Source organism: Falco punctatus (assembly GCF_963210335.1).
Source record: "Falco punctatus genome assembly, chromosome: 2".
In the NCBI taxonomy this organism is placed as follows: Eukaryota; Metazoa; Chordata; class Aves; order Falconiformes; family Falconidae; genus Falco; species Falco punctatus.
Window position 1 is genome coordinate 23915400 of NC_137581.1, and position 16918 is coordinate 23932317.

Below are 16918 nucleotides of genomic sequence, written 5' to 3' on the forward strand. Positions count from 1 at the left end.
CCTTAATATTTTTATCTATTAACTGTTCACAGAAGACAGATCCAAGACATGCAAGTCTAGTGATATCTGGGGCTTTAGCAATTCAGAAACCCACCTGCCTCACAAGAGCAATGACTCATCCTTACTCTCATCCTTATTCCTCAAAAATGAGACTGACTGTTTCCTGGACAAACCTTTGGATTTCAGGAGTGACCAACCATTGATCCTAGCACCTCCAGAGCAAAGCATAAAAACATTTTGCTTCTGCTCTTCTCCAGTTACTTCACCGTTATGCTTTTCACTGTACTGCTTGTGTTGGTACCTTTCCTGAACTTAAAAGATGCTAGAGGCCAAACTCCCACTCTAGTCCCACAGAAGTTCTCATTTCCAAAATCCCAACAAACACCTATTGTTTTTCTCCTCCAAGATGTGGCACCTCCACATTAATCCATCATTCAGCTGCTGACTTCTGGGTGTTACACTTCATTCCTGCTGTGGGTGCCAGAACATTTTGCTCCTTTCTTCCAGCAGACTGCACAGGCAGAAAGGACCTGCTTAATGCATCTGTAGTCAGCATGGGCAGATGTGTAACAGTACGGCACCCTTGCGCTTCAAACCTCTTATCAGCCAAATTCAGGTAGCGATTGAAAGACAGACTTTTAAATACCTGTTTTGATCACTACTTCTCTACACAGCACCCACCTGTCTTTATTCAATGGGTTGCTAAAACGGTGCTGGACAAGTTAGTCAGGTCCTCAACTACATCACATTTTTTCCTGTGGTGACAATTATATTATACATTCATCATCACTATCTTTTAGCAGCTACATGATTGATACTGCAAATAACTTGTGAAAAACCTTCTGTTTCTGCTCTAGGTAACGCGAAAAAGAAGAGCTGATTTTGCTGTATTTTTCTTAATGGCCTGCTCCCAGCTTTCAGAAGATACAAGCACACAAACCAATCTGACGCACTGACTGTCACTGCAAAGTGAGACAAATAAAAATCTTCACAACACATGTTACAGGTCATAGTGTTTTGTGAACTTCTTGGAAGGAAAAAACACCAACAATAGCACAGCATGCAGCATCATTCTTTGCTTGGGAATTATCTCATATGGGTCATCAAACAGCTGTCACACTGTGTGCAACGCCAAGTGGAATTTAATCAGCAACCTAAGGATGAAAGACTATATTCTGCTTACCTAAGCCAACTAACCCCCTCAGGAATATTTTCTAAAGGTACATCACATTATTTACATTGCTAGCTGACACTGCTTTGCAAGAGAGTCATTTCAACAAAATAAACTAGTTCTACAAATTCAACAATGCAGTTTTCCCAACTAGCTTATTTTAAGGATCTTTTACTCAACAAAAGCAAGCTCTCCTTCAGGTTAAGGAAACAGTTCATTTACAGTGAATTTACTCCTGCCACGTACACATGTGAATAAACCTCCCATATCAGCATCCCTGAATTAAACTACTACTAGCATTACCAGTCACAGAAGGGCCTTCTGTTTGCCTGCTATACACAGAGTCACAACACCTTCCAACCTTACTGCAGAGGCAGTCTGGGGAAGGAGATCCTTGGAAGCAGCCCTGATCTCAGCAAAAATTAAAAGGTGATTTCGTATGGTATTTCTTTTATAATGGAAAGTGGCACTTAACCATACCCCACAAATATGCCACAGTCAAAGCAAACTCACTTTTGGGTTAATCAAACCACCGAATCAACGTGGTCCACTGCAGACATACAGAGAGGCACTGTATCAGCATAGCTGCTGGTTTTCTTATGGCTCCAAGTGCACCAGCTGCTGAGGTCAATGTCCCCAGATGCTTGGTACCACCACTGCCTTCTGCCTCCCAGACATCATCATCCTCTCTGCTCCGTGCACTGAGCAATCTGTGCAGCATCCCAAATGACTCAAAACACTGCTAACTCGAGTTAAATATTTTCTAGAGACACAGCATACTATTTACTTTGCTAGATGAAACTTTAAAGACATAACTGAGCTGCTAACTTGAGTCAGCAAAAACCTACCACTGAAGCAGCCTGTCCCAGCCTCACATGGGTTGAGACAAGTCAGAGGAAAGCTCTCTCAAGACAAAGAGCTCTCATCAGCCAGAAAACTGAAGCAGCAATTACCTTTTGCAACTGGGATGCCAGCAAGCAGCCACCAGCAGCAGACTTCTCAGCACGCACAACTGCAGCTGGAGATGATGTGCATCTACCCTACAACTCAGCTCTTCTCACCTTTATTAAAATACCTGGCAACATAAGACAGTCAGGCTCACACATGGCCAGGAATAATATGGGTCACAGCATACACTACTATTTGTTTTGAGAACACCCTCCCATTTAATAGAACAGGTTCCAGGAATAAATAAATGACCTGGTATGGGGGATTTTAACAGTCTGCCTAAATCAGTACCAGGGACAAATGCTAGTTAAATAAAAAGTTCATTGTTCAATTTTATATTTAACTCCAGAGTGACTCATAATAAACTTTCAGAAGTGCATGACTGTCAAATAGCCACTAAAATTTGAGAAAAGCATAGCTCACTAAGTAAGGATAGTAATTAACTGCAATTCCTCAAAAACAGTATACCAAGTAAAATCTTCATTCCTGTAATTTAAAAATAAAATGAGCCAGGAAGATCTACAAGGAAAAACAGAAAACAAGGATGTGGAAAATAATGAGGCAAAAGTGAACTGCAAAATCTGTATAGCTCAGAAAAGACAGCTGAGCTATTTCTCTGGAAGTCTGGTGAAAGGGAACCCGAGTTATTACTCATCTCAGAAAAAGGCAGGAGAAAGAGGTGTAAGAAAATATGAAGCTAAATACTACCGTTAAGTAGAGAGCAATAAAATTAGTATTTTAGTAAATACAGCAATCACGTGGATTCCTCAGAAAAGAGGTCAAGACACAGCATGGGAGGCACTAAGGAACAGGTTAAGATGAACAGGAAAATGTAATGAGGGATCCTGCTCAGCAAAGAAGCTGGTAGCAGGATTTTTTCCTATAGCAGTTACTGCAACTCATGAGCACATAAAAACTGCACCTCTGTGAAATAATGTTTTCTGAACTGTTTTTCACTTTGAGGGGGGGTAAGCACCCCAGAAACTAACAAATGTACCTGGAACTAAAGATTTCACAGTATTTTATTTTGGAAACTCTGAAACAAGGTACTTCTGTACCAGATACCATTCACAGGATTTATGACCCACCGCCTTGGTGGTCTCCTGCAGAGTCAGGGACCCTGGCAAGGGCATTAGCTGCTGACCCACTATCAATGGAAAGCATCTCCAGCCAGTGCTGCCAGGTCAAGTGGGGTCCCTAGGTTTCTACAAACCATAGCAGGAAAGTGGAAGCCCCAGCTCCTGATCCCTGACACCCCCAAACCACCCAGGAACCACAGGCATTCGTCACGAAAGCTGCAGCTGGTGGGCCTACCATAGGGAAGGTGATAGCCTCCTTGTTTTGTTTGACCAATAGATTCAGCTATGCCTTTTCCTCTACACCCACCCACCCTTTTTTTTTTTTTTGTAGGTTTCAGTGGCCAGTGACATTGCAAAAAAGGCATTAAGGATGGAGTTCTCAAAAAACAGCAAAAAAACCCACCCATAGTGCAAATAGTCACAACTCTTCTCAAAGTCACTGGAATCACAGAACCTCACAAGTTCATAGAGTTAAACACTTAGACATTTATAGTGCAGACTTTTATATCTGAGCTAATCTCCCAATGCATCCTTTTATAGTCAGTGGAAAACAGCTTTCAGGTCACAACTCATCTGCTTTAGCATATTGGGTTGAGATGAATCACATCCCAGCAATGTCCAACCCTCCCCTGGCTGACTATAACAGGAGCTGGGACTGAGCCTGCATGTAGAGGACTACATTTGGCCTGATGAACGCTACCTTCAGCATGTGACACATTTGCAAGGATTTTGGCCCTAGGGTAACAAAGGATGAGGACCTAACAGGTAACAGAAAAAAACTAGGAGACAATCAAACACATTGACATAGACAGCAGAGAAGATCCACCCTGGGTTACTAACTCTGGGTCAGTATTGACTGGAGATGACCACAACCAACTCTGCCCAGAACCACTGAACTAGTTCTCTACACTGCCCAGCCTCCTGATTCTGCTGGTCAATGCCACTAGTTTCTCTGCATACTTGGTTAAGTCAGCAGGACTTCTTAGCTCATCCTCCAGGAGAGGCAAAGGGGCTCTGCCACATCCCCATTTCCCTTTTGGCACCGCAGTGTCTCAGTCAACAAACCTCACCGGGATCAAGCCAGCACCCACCAGGCACATCTGTAGCCAAAGATCACCCTCTGTTCATCCTGCCCTGCTCCACAATGATGCTTTTAGCATCAGATACAGGCCAAGAGAAAAGAATTGAAGTAATCACTTTGTTTTCTAGTCTCTGAAAGCTGGGCTATCACTGGAAGTGACATTCCTGAAAGGCCACTGAAGTCTCCTTAACCTGTTATGGTGGATCAGGTTGAGGAACTTGATAGATCAATGTTGAACAACAAGTAGTAGAGGCAGGAATTGCAATGAGAGCCCTGCCCTCCTTCACCTGAACCATATTTCTCAGTGTCTTCCTTCCCATCTGAGGCTAAACAACCACCACCACCGCACCTTTGTGCCCTCTCTTCCACAGACCAGACCATCAAGTGTGCTCAACACCAGCTAGACTGGCGCACATCAACCCTCACTTGTGTTGTCACACAACCTCAAGCAGAGACACAGACCTCAGTCGCAACACCATACACTGATAAACCCTACCTGAAACCTGCCAGTAGACTACACAGAAAAAAAGAGGGGGTGGGGGGGTGGGAAGGAAGAGGGAATTACAAAGGTTTCAACAAAAACACAAGTCTGAGCTGGTTACTCTGATAGCTGGTTAGATTAAACAGAAGAGGGAACTCGTAGCTCTTTAAGCTAACGGCTCCTGTATAGCAAAACCTCTCTCTCCACATGAAGTCAAGAGCATACTGTGTATTGTGCAATCACGTCTCACCCAGTCACAACTGAACTGCTTGAATTAGAAGCCTAGCTGGCCTCAGTTTCCACTACTGGCCACCCAAAACAAGGAGTGCCTTCTGAACACATCTCACTGACAAGCACAAGGCCTACAAGCAGCAAGGCTCTAAACTTTACCCATCCCAGCAAACTGGCATAAATTGGGGACTAAACACCCAATAGTTCTCATGCTCAGGAAAAGGGTTTATTTCAAAGCTAATCTGACTACCTAAAGCATGCACGCGGTGGAAGTCTGTCAAGGTCAAAACGCAACATACTCGAAACACCTGAAAATAAAGTAACTTTTGGGAACTGTAGTAATCAATGGGCTTGCTCCTTTGTGCCAGGGCTGGCACTTGCAGCTATGCAGCTGGTGCAATTACACAGTCCCTCCCCTTAAGTTGACTTAAGTTGCTGAAGGAAATAGCAGTCTACAGAGTACCTGACCTAAGTTGATGCCTGTTCTCTCCAAGTTGTTCATTGACTTTGCCTCCGATTTGGAGGCTGCAGAGCCAGCCAAGCATCACCGAGTGAGTAGCTTTAAGAGGCAGCAGAGCTGTCCCACTGCAGAGGGTCCCAGGCGACACCTATATGCATGATCACATCTTCCCCACTTGCACCCACGGCTTAGCGCAGCCCACAGAAGTGGGCTGAGGGAGGCAGGGTGTCTGTCCACTGGTCTGCCTGATGTTGGACATCACAAGGTTGTTGCTCACATGCAAAGCTAAGGGCTGTAAATGGTCACATGTGCCACAAACAGGTGGCGAAGCCACTCAGCTGAGAGTCAGTTAATTCATAAAGCTGCAGCACCATGACCACCTCGGCCGGATCTGCAGCCTGTTAACTCTTTAGAGCTGCAACTGCCTTTTTACCCGAAGTCTGTACAGCACCTACAAAGACTACATATGCCCTGCTCCAAAACTAAGGCTTCTGGCAGCTGACAACACAACTCACCAGCATTTCTTTACACAGTCCCAGTCTTTCCGTTTGGCCTTAGCTATTTATAAAACCTCTCTTGAGGTTTATAGTGGGTGCCCCCTCCCCTCCGCCCTGTCTGCCACAAACATTTGCACATACATATGCAGAAAAGAAGAAATCCATCTGTTAGTCAGGCCAGCTGCCTCCCCGATACTGACAAACAACATGGAAACAAGTCCCCGTCACAGGTTCACAACAGCAGGCACCAGCAGCTTGCTGGGTACGGGGCTCACTGAAGCGCTGAGCTATACCTGCTGTTTCAGTAAATTCTCTGCATCTTTTGCGGTTTGAAAGAGAACACAAAGCACAATGCAACAGCTCAGGAGCTATCTTGGACACAAAAAGACCGTCGGGGAAAAAGCCCAGCGTCTCTCCTTGACACCTGGGCCTTCACCTCCCAGCAAAGCATGCTCTCTATGGCGCCGCTCGCATTGCAGAGCAAAGATAACAGAGAGAACGGGTTAGCTAGTAACACGCATACAGTTGTGAGTTTCCCAACTCCGTCCCGGCTCGCTGCTCACTCCAGAACCGGCAGCGCGTGGCTGGCGGGGCAGTGCCCACCCCCGCCGGCGCAGGGGCACACGCTAAGGCAGCGCCCGGCCGCTCATGATGGCAGGTCCCGTACTCGCACCAAGCAAAGGCCCTTCCCGCCGGGCGGGCGGGCTGTCCCCGCGTGTCGGGGTTCCCACCCTCGGCAGGGGGGCAGGGGTACGGCCCCACCAGCACGAGGCTGGGGGAGGGTGCGGCACACGGCTCCCGCGGCGCTCAGGGAGGAACCTGCCGGGGACCGCGGCCGCGCCGCCTGCATCAGAAAAATGGAGGCGGCCGTTTTGGCGGGAGGGGAGCCCGGCCGGGCCTCCGCGCCGCCCCATGCAAATCGGGCGCCCCGCGCGGGGCGGCAGCAGCCACCACCGCCACCACCCCCACCCGACCCGCCGCCGGGCGGCCCCGCGCCCGCACTCGCCTGCGCACACTCACCCGCGCCGCGGGGCAGCCCGGCGCCGGCGGGCTCAGGCGGGAGGGCCACGGCAGCCCCGCGCACCCGCCGCCGCTTTACACCTCCGGCGCGGGCCCCCAGCCCCGCCCCCCCGCGCCAATGAATGAAGAGCGGGGAGGCGGGCGGGGCCCCGCGCCGGCGCCCTTCCGGCCACGCGGGGCTGGGCTGGGCTGTGCGGGGCGGCCCGAGCGGAGGCCGGCAGCCCCGGGGGGCTAGCGCATCCGCCGCGGGGCTAGCGCATCCCCCGTAGGAGCCGGGGAGCAGAGCTCGGGAACGGCTAGCCTTAAGCACGCAACTGGAGGACCGCCCGGCTGCGCACGGCCATGAGTGGCCGGGGGTTGGGGAGGAGGTGACTTCAGCGGAGCAAGAAGAGTCTTGTCCCTCAGAGACGGGTCACGGGCAAACAGTTCGTATTAATAGTTTACCTTGGACTGAAAACCTGCCTGTGTTTGACCCTCAGGCTGCACGGGCATGAGAGCTGAGGGGCTGGGTCGGACTGAAGTGCCCACTTGCCGTGCTGGGACAGCTGATGAGCTTCTGCAGGACACGGCTGGCCGGGCGATGCTGGGGTGAAATGGACGCAGGGGATAAAGGTGGGCGCTGGTGGACTTGGATTGGGCTTTTGACATTGCCTCCCGTGAAGCGCCATGCCCCCGGCCGTGGAATCACGCTGCTGATAGAATTGCCACGGCAGCCTGCAAACCCCGTGGGAAACGGCCGAAAAGAGGTGCGGGTGCTGGAAGAGGAACAGCCTGGCACAGTGCCAGGCTTGTTTCATCCCATGTCCATTACCACTCATAAGGTCCGTGGTGAGACCACTGTGGCAGGAGTTTCAGGTGTGCTGCAGGATGGGACAGCATATGAACGTGGATGTTGAAGAAACTGTCCAAAATGAAGTGGAATTCTAGAAAGAAACAGAGAGTTCAGGAAAGAAAACCAAATAAGCAGTGGAGAACAGCTGGTTGAGCAGCCCATTAGAAAAAGGTCTGGAGATTACAGTGGATCCCAAAAGTCACATGAGACTATATCATAGTACTAACGGTACTAATGCAAATAAAAAAACCCAACACCCAAAACCCAAAACAGATATCTTTCTTGTAGAGCATCTTAATGGAAACATATGTAGGATGTAGAAAGTAATCACAAAGCTGTAATCAATAGTGCTGAAACCTCAACTGGAGTACTGTGCTTATTTTGACATTTAACCATAAAGAAATATACCTACTTGAGGGAATCCTGAAAAAAAGGCTGGCAGGAAACACAGTCATTAATGAAAAGCTGAAGGAGTTGTTTTTGGTTTTTTTCCAGAACAAGGCAGAACAGTAGAACAGTCTTTAAGTCAATAAGCAGGCAAAGGCATAAATAATAAATAATGTCAATTACAACCACACCATGCTGATTAACAGTTACCCACCGGGAAGGCTGGAGTACATTTTGGGGTAAGCATTCACAGAAAGCCTTCGAACGATGTTTTGCTGCCATGTTTCTTCAACAGCTGTCCCACATGAGACGAACAGCTGTACCTGTTGTATTGCAGTTTGCTTCTGCCTGTCACAGCTGTAGACCCTGGTTTATATCCTGTGCTTATTAACATATGTGGTTGCATAATGGCTTCTAAAATTGTTGAGGAAAAAAATCCACCTCTTTTAGGCCAAGATGAGGCACCCAAACCCACCAGGTACAAACTAACAGGCAAAAACCCCAACCAAACAATTGTTCTGGGCTTTCTCTTCTTTTTGCTATAATCAAGAAATTCAATATTTAAAAATAATTCGTTTAATCATTTGTTGCTTTTTAATTAAGCAGCTGGTCAGCCTGTCCTAGTTCAATTTTAATCTGTGGAACCCAAGTGTGGCCTATATTCAATGTTCTCTTCTGTCCTGGACCTCATGGCTGCAAATGTTCAGCCAAAGGACAAGTTGCAGACGTGGCATGGACTGGTGGTGTCTCACAGTCAAGCTGTATGTAGGCATCGTGGCTACTTACAGAGGAAGTCCTGTCAGCTGATGGGGCTCCAAAGGTAATACCTAAAGAAAACTGAGGAGGGTCTGAAGCTGTGTGCTCAGAGCTTGGTGGTGGGAGGTGCCAGGTGGCCATTTTCATGGTGTGTTTTTGGGGGTTACAAGAAATTTGTGCAATATAAAAGGAATAGATGGGAAGGAAGGGAAAGATTATTCATTCTGCAGTTCAGGTTTCTTGGAGAAGATGTGGCAACATCAAGAGCTGAGCAAGTAGAATTGTCCACATCCAAGCTAGTTAACCCAAGCAGACTATGTAGCCAATAGACAAGAAGAAGCCTAAAGCAGGTCTGCTGAATATCACCCTGAGGATCCCTGGTTTACCCCCCAACTCTACAGTAAGCCTGCAGCAGTGAACTTGGATGCTGATACCTGTATTACAGACAGCCTCAATTAGATAAAATTAGTCCCATTCCAGAACTCCTTTCTAGAGCTCACTCCTGAAGCTCAGCCTTTTTCTGGCATTAGCACTAAGGCTGAGATTTCTGACAGAAGGTCACTGTTAAATAAAACAAGCTACATGAATGAAATACCAGTACTAGTTGCTCCAGTACCACCTGCTATTGTTTATTTGAGAGGTGATATTATCATTTCTTTCGGTATTTTGTTGGGGTACAGCTTGGGTCCATCCAGACAGTGCTGGGGAGAATATTAAAAACCCTGAGGGACATCTGGATACAGTGGCAGTCATAGATATAAGAGCTCCATCTTCCCTAACCTTAGGCAACTATGGTACTGAGATCTCCACATGAGCACATCATAATAGCTTCTCTTACAATCAATGCACAAAAGCAGGCATTTGTGGAGCAAAACTCGTAAATCTTAAGAATGGCTGCCTGGACCACACCAACAGTCCATCTAGATCAATGTGCTGTTCCTGAGAACAGTGCAAACAGATCTGAGGCAAAACTGTAACAAAGCAAACACATGAAAACACTTCTTTGAACACTCTCTTGAACTGAGACAGAGCTAGTATCCTTGTATGTAGCAGCCATTATATCCTTCATTTTCCATTAAATTCTCCGTATTCCCCTGACCTCATGCAAAATGTTAGCATTTATAGCCTCCCATGACATGAAATTCCACTGCTTTACTACATGTATCTTCAAATACTACACCTTTTTGTTTCTTTTGAACCTGCTACTTGCTAGCTTTATTCTTCTTGCACTGGAGAAGACAGTGAACAATTGATCCCTGATCACAGATGACTCCATCTCTGTGTTTTGCAGGCTTTTATATGTCTTTATCAAATACATATTTAACAAGATCTTCCTTTTCAGACTGAGAAGTCTGAGACAACTTAGTCATCCTTTCCATGGAAGCCATTTCATGCTTTTAATCATCCTCAGTGCCCTCCCTGAACCTTCTCTCATGTAGTTCTGAGGAAGATGCCTTAAGTGCAACAGATGAATCATAATCTAGAAAGATCTGACCGCATTCCAGCCACCTACTGGAAATGGTCCCTGGCCCATACCATCCTCCAAACCATGCCTATATATTGTTAAAAACGGTGCTAGTTGCCCAAGGTCAAAACTGTGCCAGGGACCACACAAACAATGTGACATTGACTCTGTCTATACTTGCAAGTTAAACAAAGCTAAGGAGTATTCATGGAACTTAATCAACCTTATGCTATATTTTTTTAAAGGCCCGTGGCACAGTTTTCATCCATGCCAGCTAACAGTGTCACAAATAATCCTTAGACACAAGAGCTGTTAGCCCAAACCTGTGGCCACCAGTATGTATGAATACATACGACCACCCTATTTTGGAGGGTAAGAGGATTTAACAGTGTGGACATTCACCATTCTGTTCCACAAGCATTTTCTGTTTTGGGCAGGCTTAATAGCGTAATATAAAAGCAGTCAGTACAGCTGCTCACGGAACAGTGATTAGGGACATGCCCTAGTCCTGTTTAATAGAAGAGCACAAAAGTGGCGTAGATGTGTGAAATTCAGTGTAAAATGAACAGTGTCTTGTTCACCACAACAGCATGACAGAAAAGGCAATGGGATGGGCAGACCTACTGTGACTAAGCAGTTGGACATTTCCTGCAGAATTTACCTAGCCAGATGTGAAGATGTAAGAGAATGTGTGTACCAGGGACAACAGAAAGACTGCAAAAGCCAGGCACCACCTCAGTCTGGGCTTTCTCAGCATCATGGGTGGGAAACTCTCATGGCTACAGCAATGACTCAATACCTTGCCTTCCATGAGCACGCACAAACCAGCCAACTGTGTGGTGTCAGAGCAAGGAACTAGGTTCTGGTCTCCACCAGAAAGCACCACAACCTCCAAAGTTGCGTATAGTGTGTGCCCCGGCGATGTTTTACACATCAGAGCAGGAGGGGAGGGTCTGGAAGCTGCACCCATTTCCCATGCTCAGGGGCTAAAACAGAGCTTTCCTGCTTTTCAAGAGCAGTGTGCCGGGTTGGATTTTCCTTTTCCCAAATTAGATCTAAGTGTGTCAGAAGAAAGCATTGAGCTAAATGTGTTGGAAGAAAGCATTGGAACAAAGAGGCAGTGCCTTTCAAAGAGCCAAAATGCTGGTGGTATCTTTAGTTTGGGTGAGGTCACCCCTCCCAGTTCCCACTTGAATCTTGAATCTTACTGGAAGCTGGCAGATGCTTTCTCATAAATGCTTTTCTTGATAGACTTTGGCAGCAATCATGCTAGGTGCCACTCAGTCGGCATGAGTATTTGCCACCTATGGCAGAAGCCTCTGTCCTGAAGGCTTCACGATGTTGGCTGCAGAGAAGTTACACTGCAGCAGAGAATCTATGGGCTGGAAGGTGGGTGGAACTGCACCCCTGGACCTCCCAGTCCCATCTGAGGACCTATGTTGTGTTTGAGAAAAGTGATGCTCCCGCCTAGATGTTTTAGTCACCCTTACGTTTGTAATTAACAGCATGTTCACTAATGCATGTTAGTGACAAGTAAGGCAAGTCTCTAAAGCAATTTTAAAATGCACCTTATCGCAACATACAGAATAAATCAAATGAACCCTGATGATCTGTTTATCTGTCTTTTTCCTTTGCTTGGCTGAGGGAGTGACTTTCTCCTTTCCAAGTTATTCAGCCTTGCAATAATAACTGCTGGCAAATAAAATTATTGAAGGATAATTACAAACAGGTATTTCCATTTCAGTGGGAGGATCTTCTTTCCTGCTTTGGCCAGAGTGATACTCTCATGTTTCATCCTTTCTGGTTTATTTCATTATTTTTTTTATCCTCTTGTGCACTGATGAATTCAGTACTATTTCAGGGACCCAGGAATCAAAGGAGATACATCAAACGAAACCAGTGCAACAAGAGCTGGGCCAGGAGGTCATCTTTGAATCAGATGGTGGATTTTAAAGTCTTCTTGGCCAAATCTTATTCCTGCAATGCTGAAAACAAGGAGAGAAGTGACTGCCAAGAATGGAGTGGCTCCAGATTTAGGACAGTGAAATGGCAAGGAGAAGTGTGTTCTATGTGTTTTCATAATTTTATTATAAATCGAAAGAGACGCCTTGGAATGTGCTTGGCCAAAGCTGTGGGAGGTGGTGGGGTAACACAAGGCTTTTTGTACTCATTTACAGCCAATTTTTATCTGAAGCCACCACCCTCAATCCCACCCTTTTCTGTGTAATCTCTTCTTAAAATAACCAGAGCTAACATCCTGTTACTGTGTTGGGTTAGTCCCATTCTTAATAAAGTTGTTCTTTCACCTGCTAATATGCTTGAGCTAGTTTTCTTATTCGTCTTCTCTCTCATTATTTTCTTTTTCCCATTAGTATTTAATGGGTGTAGCGGACTTCCTTCAGAATCTTGTGTTTATTTGGGGGGAAGCAGGCCATGATTTTATTGGAAATTATTAGTATAATTCATGTGGTTTGTGCTCTCTGAAAGTGCCAAAGATGAAAAAGACTTTTGTACTTTGTGCTCTTGAAAGATCATTGTTTCTGGCAAAGTCACTTAGCATTTTCCAAGCTGTGAAATTATATCACTTACAGGCGAAGCACAGAAAAGACTACATCCAGGCATGCCAGAGGATACTGAGAAATGCTAAGACAATTTTCTAGGGAAAACCACAGTGTCTGTGACATATTTTGTCCTTTTGGCTTTTACATTTATTAAAAAGTTGAGCAATAGGCTGGATTCAAATGGACTTTCCATGTGTTGCAGAACAGGTGGTTTAGTTTTCATTTTCAGGGAATTTTGGTGGGTTTTTTAGTGAAATTTGAATTGCATATTTAAAACGGGTAAAAAATAAATCCTCAGAAATAAAGTATTCAAGACCTACAAACCATACACCTATACAGTCATAAACCATAGTTGAGCACAGTCTTACTGTTGACATCCTATAAATCATGTTACATCATTAGCAGATTCATCACATCTCATACGCACAGCACGAAACTCCAGCTGACCACCTTCTGGACCCCATTCTTCTGTAGCTGAGCCTCTACATAGCTCACTCGTTGGCAGGACAGGACCAGAGTTTTTTCCCCTGCACCGATTACAGCTGATTCCTGACAAGTCATGCTCCATGGGAGAAGGACCCTCACCCCAGAAGGACCCTCAACACAAAGTGTTGCAGGACTCACCTTGTCACACTTCAGTGTGCTGGAGACAAAGACACCTGAGAAGGGCCATGGGACATCTCCTGGGAACATGTCAGAGTCTTGATTTATGGATAAGTGGATAAAACATTCATTTTACCATCTGAAGAGACACCTCTGACTCAGCTGAACTCAATGTAAAGTACCCATTGGGTGGTTTTTGGCCTGAATTTCCAGGTATATACCAGGATTTGTTCATTCCACTTGGCCAGGCTTTTGTCCTGCTCCTTGTTAGTGGAAACCATCTTCCTGTAGGATTGGGGAAGAATTAAATCCTATAATAACTTTTTCTGAGCAAACAAGAGCAAATGCAATTCTCATGATTTATTTAAAGTTAGGATTCAGGGGGAACCAAAAGCTGTCAGGTTTTTTTTCCCCTTGTAAGTAATAATAGGGTCAGGCAAGTAGCCTCCCAAAGTTCAGCCTCAGAGATAAAGCATTTCTCCAGTGAGGGTAAGCCCTAAGTTTCAAAATATTGGTTCAAGTCACCCTCTATCTATGGCTCTTCAGTATCTCAAAAAAAACCCCACAAACCACCAACCCAAAATCATTAATGAATTAATTACAGGTGAAAGGGAGATCGTATTTTTTTTGTTTGTTTCCGTATATCTCAAGATCCAAATCAATTTCAGCCCCAAATTAATGCATAGGAAGAATGTTAAGTTGGCTAAAACTGTGGTTTAGGATGAACTAAATTGTTCAAATCAAAGAAAGTCCTTCCAGCTCCAGTTTGCCTGCTCATCTACAGTGGTACCCTGACAAATTTCAATGGAATTTGGAGAAGAAACAGTTTAATTCCCTCACTCTCAGCTCACAGGCTACATCCAAGTCCTTCTCCACAGGTAAAACTCTCAGCTGTGAAACTAGAAGCTGGTGTTTTGTGATTTACAGTGTGTGTGTGGGGGGGGGGGTGTGGGTGGTGGTGGGGGGTGTGGGGGTGTGGGTGTGGGTGTGTGCGTGTGCGTGTGCATGTGCGTGTGCGTGTGCGTGTGTGTGTGTGAAGGTGGAAGGTGTTGACTGGGAGTTCTTTGCATTCCTGGACCAAATGACGCTGGTGATTAAGGAACTTTTTTCTTGTGACTGAGAGGGACTGAAGGTGGTGACACATATGATTTCTTACACTTTTCATTTCCTATCTTGTTCCTTGATTGTTGTAACACCTTTTTCTTGTGCCTTGACAGACTCTGGCATGTCCTGCTCATACCCAACCAAAATGCTGCAAAAATATCCCCCCCCTTCCTAGCCTGGCGTATTGAACTTACAATTCTCTTCACAGCCCTTCACTAGCTCTCTTTGTAACTTGTACCAAACAGCATCTGCTGGTCTGTACTGCACAAGGCTTTGCAGGTCCTCGTATCCCCTTTAGTGTTTACAGATTGATTTCCACCTCTGATCCACCACAATGCCACAGAAGTGTGGCTAAGTCTCCTGGTGCTATAGCAATAAAAATAACAAGCTCTGCTCCAGCTAGTAAGCCCCTTTCTTCATAGGATGAAGTCAAATCAATAGAACTGAAGGATCCCAGTCAAATCAATAGAACTGTCATCAGAAATTGCAAGCTGTTCACTTTCTGATAGCTCCCAACTTTGATCTAAGCAAGTTTTATCATCCCAATCTGGGGTTTGGTGCTAAATCCATTAAAAAAACACCAAAATAAAACTGAGCCCAAAACGGATCCTGAAGGAACTCCATTAGTAACTTTTGTTCGTCGGTAGTCTTCTTTCAAAGTCATCTCCCTTCTCATTAGCCTTACCACCGTTCACCCTCCTTGCTACTTAATTTTATGTACTATCCTTTTCTTCAGTTCAGACAGTTTCCAAGGTAGCACTGTATCATTTACTTTACTGCAGTCCAGCTAGATTAGATATGCTGCATTTCTCTTGTTTAGAAAATTACTTGCTTTAATCAAATAGACCAAATGGTCTGCTTTTGAGAACTTACTTGCCTTTGGGTTCCATTTTTCATTTAAATCCATACATTTGTATAGCTTTACTTCAAAATGCATCTTAATGTCTTATGTACTACTAAAACCAGTCCCATGGCTGCTACTCATCTGGTCATGTTTAAAAAAAAGTGGTAATAAAAATCCCTACTTCCAGATTTTCAGTTACGTGCTCACATCTGTTCACAGTTCTGGGATGGAGGTGATCTACTTTTCAGCTAGTGCACATTAAAATCTGTCGTTTCTTTTCTAACAGTTTCATCATCAATTGTGCACATCTCTGCTTCCAACAGCAATGCTGATTTGCCCTTCTCAGTATTGTGGCTTGAAACTTTGGCCATGTAGGACAAAATCTAAAGAACTTGTCCGTGTAACATGCAACTGCAGTTGCATAAAGGCCTCTGCGCTCAGAGCAGTGGTCTTAATCCTTGTCCAGACTTAGGGAGGCTCACTAGTACAGACTCCATCTGATCAAATGACTCCTACCTTCCCATTAGTATCCAGGACCCAGTTACACCAGAGACACTGGGAGAGCTAACACAAAGTGTGAGCGCTGCGTTCAGATGGTGCTGACAGGGCTTTTCAATGCAGCAACTCGGCCCCAAGAATCCCCCCGCCAATCTCACTGCCCTTGTCACAGAGCAAGTGCCACGTTGCCTTGCACTTGCTTTCCTTTTTCACACGTGAATCTGGCACTCCTCTAAACCTAGGGACCCTGCATAAATGAGTGGATGCAAAGTGCCATGCATCCTGCTGTCTAGAGAACACTCCCAGCAAGTCAGACAAGAGCACATTAAGTTAAGAAGGTTCCAAGATTAGGGTATATAGAAGAAACCTTGAATATACTATGCAGAAAAGCCCTACCAATTCAAGGAGAAAACCAGTTATCTAGTCATTAATGGCCCCTGACAGTACATGACTGAGATCATCCAAGATATCTCTGTAACATCTCAGTCATTTAGATCATCCCAGTCTCAGAGGCTAGATTTATGTTACTTAATAAAATGGGCTGTTTCCATTTTCCACTGTTCCGTGTCCTTGAGGGCAAGCTGCGCTGCACAGCACAGCTTGCATTCACACAGCAAACCCCTCTTCTTCCCTAAAACAAGTCCATAGCAAGGTGGCCACCTCCCAACTGCTCCCTGGGAAGAGCAATCCCATGCTGTCCCATGAACTGTGCCCAGGCACTGTCTGGGAGAGGGCTATCTTTTACAGAGCATACCTGTAGCAGGAACTATTAAACACCGCAGGCAATCATGGCCTGGTACAAGATCCTGGACCCTCACCATGTTTTATTTACTAACGCAGATGGAGCCAGAGAGGCTGAAGTTTTGTTACAGACCCAGAACCAGGCAAGACGCAGTTTTG

The 16918-nt window shown here is 45.6% G+C and overlaps 1 protein-coding gene across 3 annotated transcripts in view; it reads right to left on the reverse strand.

Annotated features, from left to right (window-relative positions):
* Positions 1–11121, reverse strand: part of SLC7A1 (solute carrier family 7 member 1) — a 50960-nt gene extending 39839 nt beyond the window's left edge. The window contains exon 1 of one of the 3 annotated variants that reach the window (XM_080376422.1): positions 6969–11121. The gene's annotated coding sequence lies outside the window, so the exon portion shown is untranslated. Of the gene's footprint in view, positions 1–1684; positions 6429–6471; positions 6912–6968 lie in introns of those variants that run through there. The other 2 variants (XM_080376423.1, XM_080376424.1) reach the window with 2 other exon arrangements.
* Between the last annotated feature and the right edge of the window lie 5797 nt (positions 11122–16918).